Source organism: Hemiscyllium ocellatum (assembly GCF_020745735.1).
Source record: "Hemiscyllium ocellatum isolate sHemOce1 chromosome 15 unlocalized genomic scaffold, sHemOce1.pat.X.cur. SUPER_15_unloc_5, whole genome shotgun sequence".
Lineage (NCBI taxonomy): Eukaryota > Metazoa > Chordata > Chondrichthyes > Orectolobiformes > Hemiscylliidae > Hemiscyllium > Hemiscyllium ocellatum.
In genome coordinates, this window is record NW_026867469.1 from 588,696 (window position 1) to 606,176 (window position 17,481).

Below are 17,481 nucleotides of genomic sequence, written 5' to 3' on the forward strand. Positions count from 1 at the left end.
ATTAGAGCTACACAAACCCTGTCAATTGAGCTAAAAGTTGAACTGGGAACTGAACTGAACTGCATTGCCAAAGAATTCATCAATCTTGGAGAGTTGGCACAGGAAGATTACCAGGAGGGTACCAGAGCTGGAGAACTTTTAAATAAACTTGTTCACAAATGGGAGCATCGTTGGTTGGGCCGGCATTATTGTCCATCCCCAGTTGCCTATAGGGTAGTTAAAGGTCAAGCACATTGCTGTGAGTCTGGAGTCACATGTAAGCCAGACCAGGTCAAATGGCAAATTTCCTTACCTAAAGCTCATTAGTGTATCAGATGGGTTTTCACAACAATGTTTTAATGGGGAAGACTCCTTCCTTTTCCCCTGAAATTGAATTCAATTCCCACCACCTGCCACGGTAGGATTCAAACTCATGTCCCCAGAACATTGAGTCGATTTTTTTTTTCTGCCCTTGCCCAGTCCCTTCCCACTTCCATCTGTGATTTCTCTGACGCCTTACTTGGGTTCTGGATGCTGCCAGGTTCATAGTGTTTTCAATCACAGGGACTCTGTTTCCAAAACTCATTCAACTTCCACAACAGAATAATCACCTCAATCCTTGTGCTCCTCATGTTGTAGCTCAGACTGGGAACACTTCATATCCCACAGTTTGACCTACACTGCTGTCCCACAGGGACAAATCACCTTTGGGTGTAGAAGGATGGACTGGGCAAGGAATGGGAATTTTAATCAGTCACTAAGTTAGCTTGGAAATATCTGCTGCACATTATATTCCATCTGCTAATTCCTTTCTCACTCAGTGAAGTTGCCCATATCTTCAGTCGTCCCCACAGCTTTCTCTCCCACCCACTTTTCAGTGAACTTGGAAACATTACATTTGTTCCCTTCAGCTACTCATTGCTATCAATTGTAAGTGCCTGTGTCTTTAGCAGTGACCCTTCAGGCAGCCTCACTTGGTACTAACTCGGAGAAAGTGAGGACTGCAGATGCTGGAGACCAGTGTGGAAAAGTGTGGCGCTGGAAAAGCGCAGCAGGCCAGGCAGCATCTCAGGAGCAGAAGAACCGAAGTTTCAGGCATAGTCCCTTGTTCAGGAATGAGGCTGGTGTGCCAAGTGGACTGAGATAAAAGGTTGGGGCAAATTTGCGGGAGGGTGCTGGGAATACAATAGGTGGAAGGAGGTGAGGGTGAGGGTGATAGGCCGGAGAGGGGGTAGGAGCGGAGAGGTCAGGAAGAAGATTGCAGGTGCTGAAACCGGGGGTTGGGACTGAGATAAGGTGCGGGGAGGGAAATGAAGCAGGAGAAATCTACATTCATTCTGTGTGGTTGGAGGGTTCCTAGGTGGAAAATGAGGCGCTCTTCCTCCAGGCGTCGTGTGGCCAAGGTCTGGCGATGGAGGAGGCCAAGGACCTGCATGTCCTTCGTGGAGTGGGAGGGGGAGTTAAAGTGTTCAGTCACAGGGTGGTTGGGTTGGTTGGTGCGGGTGTCCCAGAGGTGTTCCATGAAACATTATGCAAGTAGGCGGTCTGTCTCCCCAATGTAGAGGAGACCACATCGGGTGCAGTGGATACAGTAAATGATGTGTGTGGAGATGCAGGTGAATTTGCAACGGATATGGAAGGATCCACTGGGGCCTTGGAGGGAGGTGAGGGAGGAGGAGTGGGCACAAGTTTTGCACTTCTTGTGGTTGCAGGGAAGGTGCCGGGAGTGGAGGTTGGGCTGGTGGGGAGTGTGGACCTGACGAGGGAGTCGCGGAGGGAGTGGTCTCTGTGGAACGCTGATAGGGGTCGGGAGGGAAATATATCCGAGGTGGTGGGGTCTGTTTGGAGGTGGCGGAAATGATGGAGGATGGTACAATGTATCCGAAGGTTGGTAGGGTGGAAGGTGAGGACCAGTGGGGTTCTGTCCTGGTGGCAATTGGAGAGGCAGGGTTCAAGGGCGGAGGTGCGGGAAATGGAGGAGATGCGGTGGAGAGCATCGTCAACCACATCCGAGGGGAAATTGCGGTCTTTGAAAAAGGAGGCCATTTGGGCAGTTCGATAGTGGAATTGGTCCTCCTGGGATCTGATGCGACGGAGGCAAAGGAATTGGGAATATGGGATAGCGTTTATACAGGAGGCAGGGAGGGAGGAGGTGGAATCTGTGTTGAGTCGGTCGCCCGAGATAGAAATGGAGAGGTCGAGGAAGGGGAGGGAGGAGTCTGAGATGGTCCAGGGAAATTTGAGGCTGGGGTGGTACTAGCTCACCAAGCTGGAAATGACCTTGTTTACTGCCCACCAGCTAGTCCTCCAAACTCCAGGGCACAGCAAACACCGTGACATTCATGGTACACTCTCTCTTAACATCGCAATGGTGTCACGGACCCACAGAAACCCACAGAAAGCAGAGATGAGGGAGGGAGGCAGAGAAGTGAGAGGCAAAGAGAGAGAGAGAGAGAGACAGGGAGAGAAATAAGGAGACAGAAGAGGAGAGACAGACACAATGTCTATACCTATGAGGGAGAGAGAGCTGTGAGGGCTCACTGGGCTGAATACATTCCTAAATGATGAAACTAAATTCAGTGACAGATCTATAGTCAATGACAGTGTGGGGATCGCATTTCAAACCCATGGCCAAAGGAACAATGATGGGAATAATATCGAGATGAGTTCTTCCTCTGTACCTGACACCATTCTGTCCCTGTCCTGGGAGTGTTTGATGAGGATGAAGTGGAGGGAGATTTACTCTTATCAATCCCAGGATTGTACCTGCCCTGGATGTATACAGATGGCATTACATATGGCATTACAGAGGCAACATTTCTCTTTGTATAGCTTCAATTTTGGTGGGAGACAGATAAAATGGAGATGTCTGAGTCCTTGAAGTATGAAGCAAGCTCCATTAAACAATCCCTGCATGTTAGACTAACACGGGCCATTCACACACATAGGTCAGCTTCTGTCATTTGTACAGAAACCACCCTGAACCTCTCGATTAGATTCCAGTCTGAAACTCACTCCCGCATATCTGGTATTCTTTATACAAACCACCCCGAGATCCTCAATTAGATGTGGACATCATTGCAGTGTTCTGATTTCTGTTCATTAGACAGCCATAATCATTCTCACTCAGTCCCATTTAGTTCCCATTTCTACAAGTAGATTCTATCTCATTTGTTTTCTTTTTGACTGTTTTCATTTCTATCTGCATCCAAATGATATCTCGTGTCACTATTTCCGGTGTTAGTGTCTATAGTTAAAACATCTGACATCGCAATGTCCAGCATTACACTGTCCAGTGTCACAGTCTGATCTCACAGTATCTAGTGATAGTGTCCAGAGGGACAGTGTTGTAACCAGAGTGACAGTGTCAAGCGTTGGAGTGTCTGGACTGACAGTGCCATACAGGGAGTGACAATATCCAGAGTTATTGTGCCTGGAGGTACGGTGTCTGGGGTGACACAGGAAAATGAAGCTCAACCAAAACCAGCCTCCCGATCACTGGATTTGCAACACAGAGACGTTCAACCATTCAATGGCCCTCAAAATCGTTCAATTGTTCCTAACCAGAATTTACAAATTACAGATCTTGGATATCAAGTTTATAACTTAATAAATTGTTAATTTCTGTTTATGTCACTTTGGCAGAACACAGATGATCCTAAACCCATGCACCCCCCCAATTCGCACACCAGCAGACAGTTAAGAGATAAACTTGTTTACAATTTTAATTTGCCAGTTGATAACAGTTTTAATGATAAATAGTAGGCCATCATGAAATCCTTTGATGCTGGGTTGCATTACAGGCACAAGAACTGTACACCCTGTTTGAACTTAAAGTCACCAGTCAATGCGAACAAATTCTGAAGACCTGTGGAGACTAATACTCATTCCCGAAGACTCACATTCTCATCTCAGACCTTTTAACAAGTTAACAACTGGGGAAATAACTAGACAAAGTCAAACCAAAAAGGAAGACCAGACCAGTCCAGCAACTTCCAAAGAAGCACTTCCTCCAAGCCCAAAATCCAGTCAGAGCGGGGTCACTCATGGTTTTTGTGTTCTCTCTCACCATTCTCTGTGGTTACCTGCTTGGCAGCATTCCTCTTACTGACTGACCCATTCAATATCCATCCAGCTGTCAGTCCCTGAGCAGAACTACATCTCAGTGCTGAATCGTCTGCTGTGTTCAGAGAGCTGTAATTCACCTGCATTATCTTTCCTGGCCAGATCCTAACAGCAAACACCAGTCTTTTGTCTCTCCAGTTTTTTTTTAAAAGAAGAACTAGCCACTGTTCAAAGTTCAATTCTCAATTTGGACTCAGTTCCAAACCAAAATGAGAAAAATAAAAAAAAGTGATGGTCACAATACCGGTCTTGCAGTGTCCAGCTGTACAGTGCCCACTCGTGCAGTGTTCCAGTAATGCAGTGCTCACTAGTGCAGTGTTGAGTATTATTGGTGGATGTGTCCCTGGTGAGACTGGGCACAAATAACCCCATCGACCTGTGGCCAACCACTTCAACTCCCTTTCCCACTCCACAATGACACTTACTGCCCTCACCAAATCCAAGCTAGCTGATGACTGGAGGAAGGACACCTCATCTTCTGCCTTGGGACCCTCAACCACTTGGCATCAACTTTGATGTCACTAGTTTCCAAATCTCTCCTCTGCCCCCACCTCATCCCAGATCCAACCCTCCAAGTCGGCTCTCCCCTCTTGACCTGTCCATCTTCCTTCCTAACTATATGTTCCACCTTCCCCACTGACCAATCACAATCACCCATCCAACTGGACTTACTGAGCACCTTCCCAGCTACCTTCCCCAAAAGCCCCACCCTCACTCTATTTATCTCTCAACCCCCTTATTCCCCCACATTCCTGATGAAGGGCTTATACCTGAAACATTGATTCTCCTGTTCCTCGGATGCTGCCTGACCTGCCGTGCTTTTCCAGCACCACACATTTTGACTCTCACAGTAACTAATGTTACAGTGCTAAGTCTCACAGTGCCCAGTGTTACAGTGGATAGTATTAAGGTATCCAGTCTCCACAGTGCCCAACACTATAGTGCCAAGCCTCACACTGCCTAGTGCTACAGTGGCCATGTTGCAGCATGCAGTTTCACAGTGCCTGGCCTCCGCAAGAGCCAGTGTTATAGTATAGTCTCACAGTGCCCAGTTTCACAGTGCCCAGTCTCTCAGTGTTTCCAATGTCTCACCCACCACCGCTACAACCATCACCGAGGTTTACTCTGTCCCAACCTCCAACCCAGCCCTGGTTTTACCAAGTGTCCTGTTTCGGAGATATTCCTCCATGCACTGTACTGCCGTGTTGTCCATGTTGGGGTCAAACTTATTTGCAAAGTAACATCTCTGACGGACCACCCACTGTAGATCTCCTGCCCCATACATACAAACCAAGTAGCAATACCTTCCCGTGCAGAGAGGGTATAGGGCACCCCTCGCAACGTCTCCAGCCTCAAAGGACCACTTTACTGCCCAGCCAAGAGTCCTGGTGGCCTCTTGGGTGTACGGGATAGAGCCGGGTACATTGGGCATTCTGTGCAGGGTAGCCCACACATGCTCGTCCGGGCTGTAGGTGTCCTCTGACTACTTGAGGAAGGCCTGGATCTCAGCACTGGCAAACACATGGCCGACAAACTCTCTGGTGGCCATGAAGTAGGCACTGCCCACGAAGATGGAGGTGCTGATGTTCGGCTGGTCTTTCAGTTGCGCTGTCAAGACGACTTGGTCGAGGGTATCGTGGTGGTATTGCCAACGTTTCTAAAAGGCAAGCGCAAGAGAGAGTGAGAAAACGAGAAAGTAGAAATGATAGCTTTTCAACTTCGCCTATGGCTTTTCCCCTCCCCAACTCTCCTTGCCCCCAGCTCCAGCAAGGTCCATGCACACTCCTTCTCTCAGCTACTCACCTTACAGTGGAGAACAAGGCCATTCAGCCCCTTAGGCCTTTCTCACTCCTATTGCCTAGTGCCAGTCACCTGCCTATTTCCCCATATCCCTGCCTCCCAAACCATCTCCCAATGCTCATTCGCTGAGCAAACATAAAACTCATCCTCAAACTCTCCCAGTGGATCTGGCTCCAAAAATACACTTCAAGCTGTGCCCTCTGGTCATAAAGGTTGAGAGCACCAGAAAAATAGATCCTTCAGCCCATCGTGTCTGTGCTGGCAAAACAGGCTCCTTCTACTCCAGTCTCATTTTCCAGCACTGGGAACATCGCCTTTCATGTCTCACCAGTGCAATGGAGACACTTTCCTGTGGTCATCAACTCCTGGAGTGGGACTTGAACACAGAGCTTTTGCCTTAGAGAGAAGGACATGGTGTGCAGGGATATAGTTCTTTGAAAGTGCATTACAGATAGACAGGGTGGTGAAGTATGTGTTTGATACCTTTACCTTCATTGGTCAGTGCATTGAGTATAGGAGTTGGGATGTGATGTTGCAGCTGTAACAGAGATGGATAGAGCTCTGAAAGATAGTGGAATCAAGGGTTATGGGGATAAGGCAGGAACAGGATACTGATTGTGGATGATCAGCCATGATTATAATGAATGGTGGTGCTGGCTCGAAGGGCTGAATGGCCTACTCCAGCACCTATTGTCTATAAGTAGGAGTATCTTTGACTATCTCTGATATGCCTTTGCCATTACCAAGTGTGATCTATTGTCTGTAGAGGACATTGGTGAGGCCACTTTTAAAATACTGCATACAATTCTGGTCGCCCTTCGAAAGAAAGGATGTTGTTAAACTTGAGAGGGTGAAGAAAAGATTTACCAGGATGTTGCCGAGATTGGAGCGGTTGAGTTACAGTAAGAGATCGAATAGGCTGGGGCTATTTTTCCTGGAGTGTCGGATACTGAGGGGTATCCTTACAGAAGTTCATAAAATCAGGAGGGGCATGGATAGATGTTGAAATGATCAGCCGGATGATAGTACACCTCACACAGCTTCCTTTACCACATACATGCAAGAAGACTCAACCAGCTGGGTCAAAGCCCACCCTTACCTGGAGAGTCTGAAACAGGCAGTTGCAATCACACTTTTACACACAAATCAGCGTTCCCTTTTCATGAATTACATTTTGATTTCAAGCCTTAGCAACACAACTGATCAATCAGATCCTGATCTAGGTACATGGTATTTAGCATTAGATCATTGACCTTAAACTTCTACAACACCTGTTGAGTGTTGTTTTGGTCTTCCTGCCTTCTCACTTAACTGGAGCCAGTTTCAGTAAGCTAGCTAGCTTACATACGTACTTGACTGCATTTTTCTGTTGCTGCTCAGAATTGTTTAGCTGAATTCATTTTCTGTTCTTGCCCCATTTTGATTCCTTCCATGTCGGTCTTTTCCCAAGGGTGGGGAAGTCCAAAACTAGAAGCATAGGTTTAAGGTGAGAGGGGAAAAACCTGAAGGGTTACTTTTTCACGCAGTGGGTGTTGTGTGCCTGGAATGAGCTACCAAGAGGTGGTGGAGGCGGCTGGTACAATGACAATATTTAAAAGGCATCTAGATGTGGATGAACAGGAATAGGTTAGAGAGATATGTGCCAAAGGCTGGCAAATGGGACTAGGTCAGATTGGAATGACTGGTCAGCGCAGACAGGTTGAACTGTAGGGTCTGTTCCATACTGTATGATGCTATGACTCCGTGATCTCTGCTTATTTAGGTTTAGAACACCAAAGTAATAAGTTGCCCTTCAGCCCATCGTGTCAGCATTGGTCAAAAAGACAAGCTCCGAGCTATTCTCATCCCATTTTGCAGCACTTGGCCCATACCCTTGAGTGTCTCATAATAGCAATGAAGACACCTTCCTGGGCCATGAGCTCCTGGAGTGGGACTTGAATCCAAAGCTCCTCCCTCAGAGTGGAGGACACCACACATTAGATTCTCTACAGTATGGAAACAGGCCATTTTGCCCAACAAGTCCACACCAATCCTCTGAAGAGCTACCCATCCACATGCATTACCCTACCCGATATTTACCCCGACTAATACACCCGAATACTTTGGGCAATTTAGCATGACAAATCTACCTGGCCTGCACGTCTTTGTTGATTGTGGCAGGAAATCAGAGCACCCGGAGGAAACCCATGCAGACATGGGCAGAATGTGCAAACTCAAGACAGACAGTCGCCCAAGGCTGGAATCGCACCCAGGTGTTTGGCACTGTGAGGCAACAGTGCTAACCACTGAGCCACCATGCCACCCCTTCCGCAAGACACAAGACACTTTATTCACATTGTGTCAAAAGGTATCTTTTATCCTCCGTCCTTGTGGCATCATGCATGGGAGATATGGATCCTTGGTTACCAAGGGGAGGATAGATTATTGATGGTATGCAGGAATGTGGATGGTGGAACAGGATCAAAAAAGCCAATGCCTACTCTTGTTCCTTGTATGTATGGGAGCAGATCTCTTTTTTTTATCCAACTTACATCGGAACTGGCCATCATCTCATACAAATGTAGTTTAGGCTTCATTTACGTTTCAATTCCTCAGTTATCCTCACCGTGCCTCTAACCCAAAATCTTGCATCTGCATTCCATTGCACTTGTACAATCGGTGAACAGTGAAGTATATTTCCTTGTCTTCATTACCGAGTGCTCACCCTGTACCCATTAAATAATCGTTACCTCAATCTCCTTTCTTCCAATGGGAGCGTCGTTGACCTTTCCGACTGAGCCATCCAACTTAAACCCTGGCACCATTCTGCGAAATCTCCTCTTCTCCCTGTCCTGAGGGCCCTCACATCATTTTATAGTCACCAGAAATGACCACAACAATCCAACTGGGGCTAAATCAATTCGGCATGCAGCATAACACAACCCTTTATTGGCATCAATGCCTCTATTTATGAAGCCTTCTGCTTTTCTACCCTCCTACTGCCTCCTCCACCTTCTAATTTTGATGAATGTTTATCGCCAGATCCCTCTAACCCTGCACACTCTTTATGATTGTGCCATTACATTTCTATTACCTCTTCACATCCTTCTCCCAAAACATATCACCTTACACTCTTCTGTATTCACCTCTGACTGGATGCTGTCTGTTCATCGTGGTGCCTCTGGACAATTTACATCATCCTCACCATTTGCCAATCCTCCATGTTTGACATTGCCCCGAATATGGGCATTGTGCCACATACTCCAAGATTGATATCACTGACATATTGAATAAAAGCAGTCGTCTATTTAGGGCTGAGATGCGGAAACATTTCTTAATTTACAGGATAGTGAAGTTATGGAATTCTGTACCACAGAAAGCTGTGGAGTTTGAGTAATTGAATATATTCAAGAATGTGATTAACAAATGTATAGGTTTCAAAAGCATCAAAGGCATGGGGAGAAAGTGGTAGTATGGCATTGAGATAGAGGATTAGACATGATCATACAGTATGGTGGGCGTCATGTAGGGCCAAATCATCTTCTCCTGCTCCGGGTCTTGATGTTTATATGTCTCAGCTGTGTGGATCATTCCCACCTACCAACCTATCATCCAAAACAAGATCTATGAATTGTGGCTTGTGTTGTCAATTTTGTTGTCCAGCCGTTTTTATCTAGTGTCTAGTGAAACACTTCATTGAATCCAGTTCAGACAACATTCTCTGCATTCAAATTCTCAGCTGCTTCATCAATGCATGATGCGAGGTTGGAGACTTACTTTTGAAAACCTACACTGGCTTCACTTCATTAATTTGATCTAAGGCAGGTTGGTGCGAATTGCAGCCATAACTACCAGCATCAATGTCAAGTGCATGATATAAAGTAAACTAGGATCCATGCAGTGTGAGCCTCGGAGACCCAGGTTCAAGTCGCTTCTGCTCCAGAGTTGTGCGATAACATCTTTGAACAGGTTCATCAGTAAATGTTAGACCATTAACAAGTCGGGACAGGAGTTGGCCATTTGGTCCTTCAAGCCAGCTCCACTAGGATCGTGGCTGATTCAACATTCCTCACATCCATGTTCTTGCCCTATCCCCATAACCCTTAATTCCCCACTGACCAAGAATCTGAGCATCTTAGCCTTAAATATATACAAGGACAGCTCTCTTTGGCAAGGAATTCCAAAGATGCACAACCTTCTGAGAGAGGAAATTCCACCTCATCTCAGTCTTAAACTGGTGCCCCTTTATTCTGAGACAATACACCCCCTGGTCCTGGACTCTCCCATGAGGAGAAACATCCTTTCAGCATTTATCCTGTCAAGCCCCTTAATCCTGTCCATTTCAATGAGGTCACCTCTCATTCTTCTAAACTCCAGTGAGTAGAATCCTGTTTAGCCTTTTGTTTTTAAAACAATCCCTCCATAATGGGGGCCAGCCCTCTAAACATTCTCTTAACTTCTTCCAATGAAACAACATGTTTTCTTAAATAAGGTGACCAGAAGTGCTCACAGTACTCTGGATGTGCTCTCACAAGCACCTTGCACAGTTGTAGTAAGACTTCCTGACTTTTACACTCCAACCCCCTTCAAATAAGGGCAAACATTCCACTTCAGTTCTGAAGAAAGGTCACCAGACTCAAAACATTGACTCTGTTTTCTCTCCACGAATGCTACCCGACCTGCTGAGTCTCTCCAGAAATTTCTGTTTTCATCCAATATTCCATTAGTCTTCCCAACTACCTGCTACCCCCGTGTGCAAGCTTTCCATGTTTCATTCAGTAGTTCCCCCAAATCCCTTTGCGTTACAGCTTTCTGAAGCTTTCTCCATTTAAATAATATTCTATTCTTTTGATTGCCCTTCCAAATGAACAACTTCACATTTTCATAACTTCATCAACTCAGCCTTTACAACTTTGTACAGAAGAGATTTAAACAGTGCAACAGCCCTCTGAGGGGAAAATAATTCTGCAAGGCATTGGTGAGGTCACTTTTGGAGTACTGGGTAAATTTGTGATCGCCCTGCTATTGGAAGGGTGTTGTTAAACTGCAAAGGATGCAGAATAGATTTACAAAGATGTTGCCAGGACTGCAGGGTTTTAGTTATAAGGAGAGGCTAGATAGGCTAGGACTTTTGTCACTGGAGTATTGGAGGGTGAAGGTTGACCATATTGAGGTTTATAAAATTGTGTGGGAAATCAATGAAAGCGAATAGCCCCAGGATGGGGGAGTCCAAACCCAGAGGGCATAGGTTTAAGGTGAGACCTGAGGGTAGTGCAAATACGGAGCAAATTGACAAAAAGAATTGTTGTAGTGGGTACAATTACAAGATTTAACAGACAACATAAATAGGACAAGTTTAGAGGGATATGGACCAAACACAGGATAATGGGACTAGTTCCAATTAGGATACCTGGTTGGCAGGATGAGTTGGACAAAAGGGTATGTTTCGGTGCTGTAGGACTCTGACGATATCTTGTTCTACAGAACATCTTGTCAAACCTACAAGAGAAAGCAATGTCCAATCAACCACCTTTTCATGTCCCCTCAGAGAAATTTATACATTTCAAAAAGATCTCTCAGATTTCAAAACTTAAATATGTAAAAGCCAACTTGTTCAACCTTCCTTCATAAGATGAACCCTTCATCCCAAGAAAAAGGCAGGTTAAACTTGCTGTCAATGTAATTATTTTATGTTTTAAATGAGATAAAAATATACAGACTGATTCTGATGTGGTCTGATCAAGGCCTTGTATGGCACTCTCTCCACCCCTCAGGCCTGGAAATAGACTCTACATTTTGAAGAAAAATGTCTGTACTAATGGACTCTGAACTAGAAAGGACTCTGTTTGTTGGTAATTAACTGTCATATGGTTTGTTGGGCTTATCACCAGCACTGTCTTGAATGTCCCTGGGTCTGGTAGGTCTTACTGTGAGCTGGGAGGCTCATGGGTCATCCTGAAAGCTGTCACCCCGAGAGCTGGAGGGCAGGTAGGCCATCCTGTGAACCTGAAGGTTGGTAGGCTGTCCCGAAAGCCGGAGAGTGGGTAGGCCACCCTGATGACAGTCTCCCCAATAGCTAGGTGTTGGATAGACCGTCTTGTGTGTCTTGTGTGTCCCTGGGTCTGGCAGTTCTTACTTTGAGCTGGGACGTTCATGAAAGCTGTCACCCTGAGAACCAGAGGGTGGGTAGGCCACCCTGATTGCAGTTGCCTCTAGAGCCAGTAGGTGGGTAGGTCATTCTGAGCATTATCATCATGAGAAGGGGTAATCTGGATGGGCTGTCCTAGAGGTGGTCAGAAGATGTCTCAGAGCAGACAAGAGCCAAAAGGCGCATAGGGGCAGCCTGAGATCCAGAAGGCTTGTGGGCTACCCTGCACGCTGTCGTCCCTGGGAAGGGGATGGGCTGTCCTCGAGGTGCGGGAAGGTGTGTCGGGGTAGTCCACTGGCCGGACGGTGCATTGGGGTGATTAGAGCCCAATGGTAATTAGGGGCAGACTGAGAGCCAGATGCCGTCCTCAGCACTGTCGCCCTGGGCGGGTAACGGGGTGTGTTGTCCTAGAGGTGGTCAAAAGGTTTGTCAGGGTGGACCAAGAGCCGGAAGGTGCGTAGGGGCGGGCTGTCTTAGAGCGGCCAGAAGGTGGGAAGGATTGGGGTGGCGGGGAGGCGGGGGGAAGAGGCTTGCTGTTTTTTCGGGGGTCTGTATTGTATGCGCTGTTGCTTACACAAGTGGACTGTCTTATATGTATGAATGTCATTGTTACTGTTTGTAATGATTGAAACTGGGATTTGAGGTTTGTCCTCATTTCCCTGAAAACCGGTTGAATGTCAGGATTTGGGGCTTGACTTTGTCATTCCCCTCCCTTGTAAAATTGCTGTTTCTCTGTATACTGCTGTCAATGTAATTGTTTGTATAAACTGTGAATTGTTTAATAAAATATAAATAAACAGGACTGTCTGTTTCCTTTCTTCCTGGTGATGGAATATATAAATTGTGAGGAACAATTAGAAATGTTGTCTGTGAAAATCACAAAGCTGAATCATGAAAGAGGAAGGGGAGTGTAGGTTAAGCTAGATAGGCTTGTACACACAGTTATAAGCATCTGTTTCCCGCTTCTGCAAAAACAGAAACCACAATCAAGGTCATAAGGCTCAGTGTGGACGAAGAATGAGAGGAAATGTTGCTTTAGCAGGCAAGGAAGCAGATGGCAGTGAAGGAGGATATACTCTAACAATAGACCACAGAGGGATGTGGAAATGGCCAAGCAAAACCTGTACTGTTACGCACAAGGCCTGATAAGGCAAGAGATAAACAAGAGGAATGGATGCTGGGTTTAGAGTAGTGTATCAAGGTTGTGTACTGGGTGTGCCTACCTTGTGGACACCATTCTTGCAAGAGTATATCAGACGATACTGCTGCTTCAGATCTTGTCTTGGACTGAAATTATTGAAGACATCCAAATACCTCTTAAATGTTGTAATTGTACCAGCCTCCACCACATCCTCTGGCAGGTCATTCCATACGCGTACCACACTCTCCATGAAAATGTTGCCCCTCAGGTCTCTTTTATATCTTTTCCCTCTCACCCGAAACCTATGCCCTCTAATTCTGGACTGCCCGACTCCAGGGAAAAGACTTTGTCTATTTATCCTATCCATGCCCCTCATAATTTTGTAAACCTCTATAAGGTCACCCCTCAGCCTCCGACGCTCCAGGGAAAACAGCCTCAGCCTGTTCAGCCTCTCCCGAAAGCTCAAATCCTCCAACCCTGGCAACATCCTTGTAAATCATTTTGGAATCCTTTCAAGTTTCACAACATCTTTCCAATAGGAAGGAGACCAGAATTGCATGCAACATTACAACAGTGGCCTAACCAATGTCCTGTACAGCCGCAACATGACCTCCCAACTCCTGTACTCCATACTCTGATCAATAAAGGAGCGTATACCAAATGCTGCCTTCACTGTCCTATTTACCTGCGACTCCACTTTCAAGAAGCTATGAACCTGCACTCCAAGGTCTCTTTGTTCAGCAACACTCCCGAGGACCTTACCATTATGTGTATAAGTCCTGCTAAGATTTGCTTTCCCAAAATGCAGCACCTCGCATTTACCTGAATTCAACTCCATCTGCCACTTCTCAGCCTATTGCCCCATCTGGTCCACATCCTGTTGTAATCTGAGGTAACCCTCTTTGCTGTCCACTACATCTTCAATTTTGGTGTCATCTGCAAGCTTACTAACTGTTCCTCTTATGTTCGCATCCAAATCATTTATATAAATGACAAAAAGTAGAGGGCCCAGCACCGATCCTTGTGGCACTCCACTGGTCCCAGGCCTCCAGTCCGAAAAACAACCCTCCACTAACACTCTCTGTCTTCTACCTTTTGAGCCATTTCTGTATCCAAATGGCTAGTTCTCCCTGTATTCCATGAGATCTAACCTTGCTAATCAGTCTTCCAAGGGGAAGCTTGTTGAATACCTTACTGAAGTCCATATAGATCACATCTACCGCTCTGCCCTCATCAATCCTCTATGTTACTTCTTCAAAAATCTCAGTCAAGTTTGTGAGACTATTTCACTATCAACCTAAGAACAATCCTTTACATGCTCTGAACCAAACTTACATTCTTTTGTTCACTCTTAACTCTTAAGGGGTAGCTATGAGCACCCACATGGGCCCCAACGATGCCTGCCTCTTCATCCATCGGCACCATTCCCCACCTATTCCTCCACTACATTGATGACTGGATTGGCACTACCTTGTATTTGCATGAGGTGGTTGAAAAGTTCATTAATTCTATCAACACCTTCCGACCTGACCTCAAATTCACCCGGACAATCTCGGACACCTCCTTCCTCTTCCTGGACCTCTCCATCTCCATCTCTGGCAACCGACTAACTGCTGACATCTACTACAAACCCACCAACTCCCACAGCTACCTGGAATGCACCTCCTCCCACCCTGCCCCTGTAAAAACACTATCCCTTATTCCCAATTTCTCTGCCTCTGCTGTTCCCAGGAGGACCAATTCCATCACAGAACATCCCAGATGGCGTCCTACCTCAAAAACTACAATGTCCTCTCCCACGTGGTTGACAATGCCCTCCAGTGCATCTGCTCCATTTCCTGTACCTTCACCCTTGAAGCACACCCCTCCCAACGCAACAGGGACAGAACCCCTCGGTCCTCACCTTCTCCCCCACCAACATCCGGATACATTGCATTATTGTCCACCACTTCTACCACTTACAAACAGACCGCACCATTAGGGACATACTTCCCTCTGCACTCCATCTGCATTCGATGAGACCATTCCCTCTACAACTCCCTTGTCAGATCCACACCCCCCACCAACCCACCCTCCCCTCCTGGCACCTTCCCTGGCCTCTGAAAAGTGCAAAACCTGCACCCACACCTCCCCCCTCACCTCCGTCCAAGGCTTCAAAGGATCCTTCCATATGAGACAGAAATGTACTTGTACCTCCACCAATGTCATCTACTGCATCCATTGCACCCGATGTGGTCTCCTCTACATCGGGGAGACAGAACTCTTACTTGCGGATGGTTTCAGAGAACATCTCTGGAACACCCACACCAACCAACCCCACCGCCCCGTGGCTGAACGCTTTAACTCCCCCTCCCACCAAGGGCATGCAGGTCCTGGGCCTCCTCCATCACCAAACCCTTACCAGCTGATGCCTGGATATTCCACCTTGGAACCCAGCAACCAGACGGATCAATGTCGATTTCACGAGTTTCCTCATTTCCCCACCCCAAGTAATTGCAGTCCCAAGCCTCCAACTCAGCACCACCCTCCTGACCGGTCCATCTTCTTTCTCACCTGTCCACTCGACCTTCCGCACCCCCGCCCGCCACACACCCCCGCCCCCCCCCCCCCGACTCCCCCAAATACCGTCATCTATATATCAATTTCCCAGCTACCTTCCACACCCATCCCACTTATCTCTCGGCACCCTGGTCCACAAGACTCATTCCTGATTAAGGGCTTATGTCCGAAACATTGATTCTTCTGCTCTTCAGATGCTGCCTGACCCACTGTGCTTTTCCAGTGCCACACTCTTGACTCTGATCTCCAGCATCTGTAGTGCTCACTTTCTCCTACACTCTTAACCTACCTACATTCCTGTATACTTGTCTAATCAGTCTATATCCCTCCTTATCCCACGCCCAGCCCTTACATTCCACCCCATCCCTTTCACCTGACCATCTTCCTTTCCACCCATCTGCTCCACCCCACCCACTGTCCAATCACAGCCATCTCCTCCCTGCATCCAGCAATCGCCATCCCACCCACCTTTCCCCAGCCCCACACCCCCATTTATTCTGCAGCCCCATCCCCTCCCTGGGTTCGGATGAAAGTTTCCAACCTGAAACGTCAATTGCCCTTCTACTCTGTTTGCAGCTCAACTCTCCAACTCCTCTATATTCCTTTGTACATTCTGAACCTCCCTCCATGCAACTGAACAGTTTTAACAACCCTGTCTCTCTTTGTACAGGCAGGAGTGGAGGGCTGGAGGGGAGAAAGAGAGAGAGATGATGGAGGGAGGGAGGATGGAAAACACTTGGATGAAGAGAGGCCCCGCAGACAGGAAGGCGGTTACCTTATTGAACCCTGGCGCAGGATCCGACTCAATCACGTTGGAGCCATTCAGAGCTCTGAGGCTGCGGACTATCTCCCGGTTGGTCTTCAGGGGGACGTCTTGGCCACATACATTGATGAAGTACCTCCAGGGGACAGGGCTCTCCAGCAGCTCCTTCATGCAGTTGAGATCCGCCTGAACTCTGCTCCAGCCAGCATAGGGGACCCACTCCAGCTTGGCTGCGACAAAGATATTGTGGAAACACGAAGCGATGGCCCGAACTGCCGCATGAAATTGACTCGGGGATTTGCGGTCCACGTGAATACAGTAGACATTCTGTGGGGCGTAAATGCTCCGTAGAAGCCTCTCGAACATCTCAATGCTCTGGTGGATGACCATGGAGTAAGCCAAGGGGAAGTGTTCCTCCTCAGGGCTCAGGGGGACAGTGATATACTTGCGGGCCCTCACAAACGATCTGCAATTTCGGGTCATGTTCAGATAATCTCCCTCAGTGATGGCTTGGTGCTTGAGGGAGACAGTAGTAGAGTTGAGGAGGGCCCTTTCCAACTCCTGCCTGTCCCCCTGGATGATCTGCCAGCAGGTGGAGTTCTCCTCGACCAGCAGGATGTGTTCCTGCATTGGACTGGCGCCTGGTTTCACCAGCCTGAGGGTCAACCGGCACCCTCCTCTCTGGACCAGCAGCCATTGGCACAACAAGACCACCCTGAACACACACAGCGCTGATCTGAGGCATGACCAGTGGGCACAACGCTGGCTCAGCTTGGGCATGGCACTTTCCAGAGGCAGTGTCCCCAGCCTATAGGCAATAGGTAAATGCAGGATGGATGCCCTCTGTGCTGGGCAGCACTGCCTCCACCAGGCCTTGGGGAAGGAGTGATTGCAATTTGCTGGAGAGGTCGCCCCAGCCAGTCCCCTCTCCTTGTGAGACTGTTGTCTTCCCTTTTCCCCAAGATTCAACGAATGACTCCGACTTTC

At 47.4% G+C, this 17,481-nt stretch overlaps 1 pseudogene; it reads right to left on the reverse strand.

Annotated features, from left to right (window-relative positions):
• Positions 1-725: 725 nt before the first annotated feature.
• On the reverse strand, positions 726-17,274 carry LOC132806906 (beta-1,3-galactosyl-O-glycosyl-glycoprotein beta-1,6-N-acetylglucosaminyltransferase-like; annotated as a pseudogene).
• Positions 17,275-17,481: the final 207 nt, after the last annotated feature.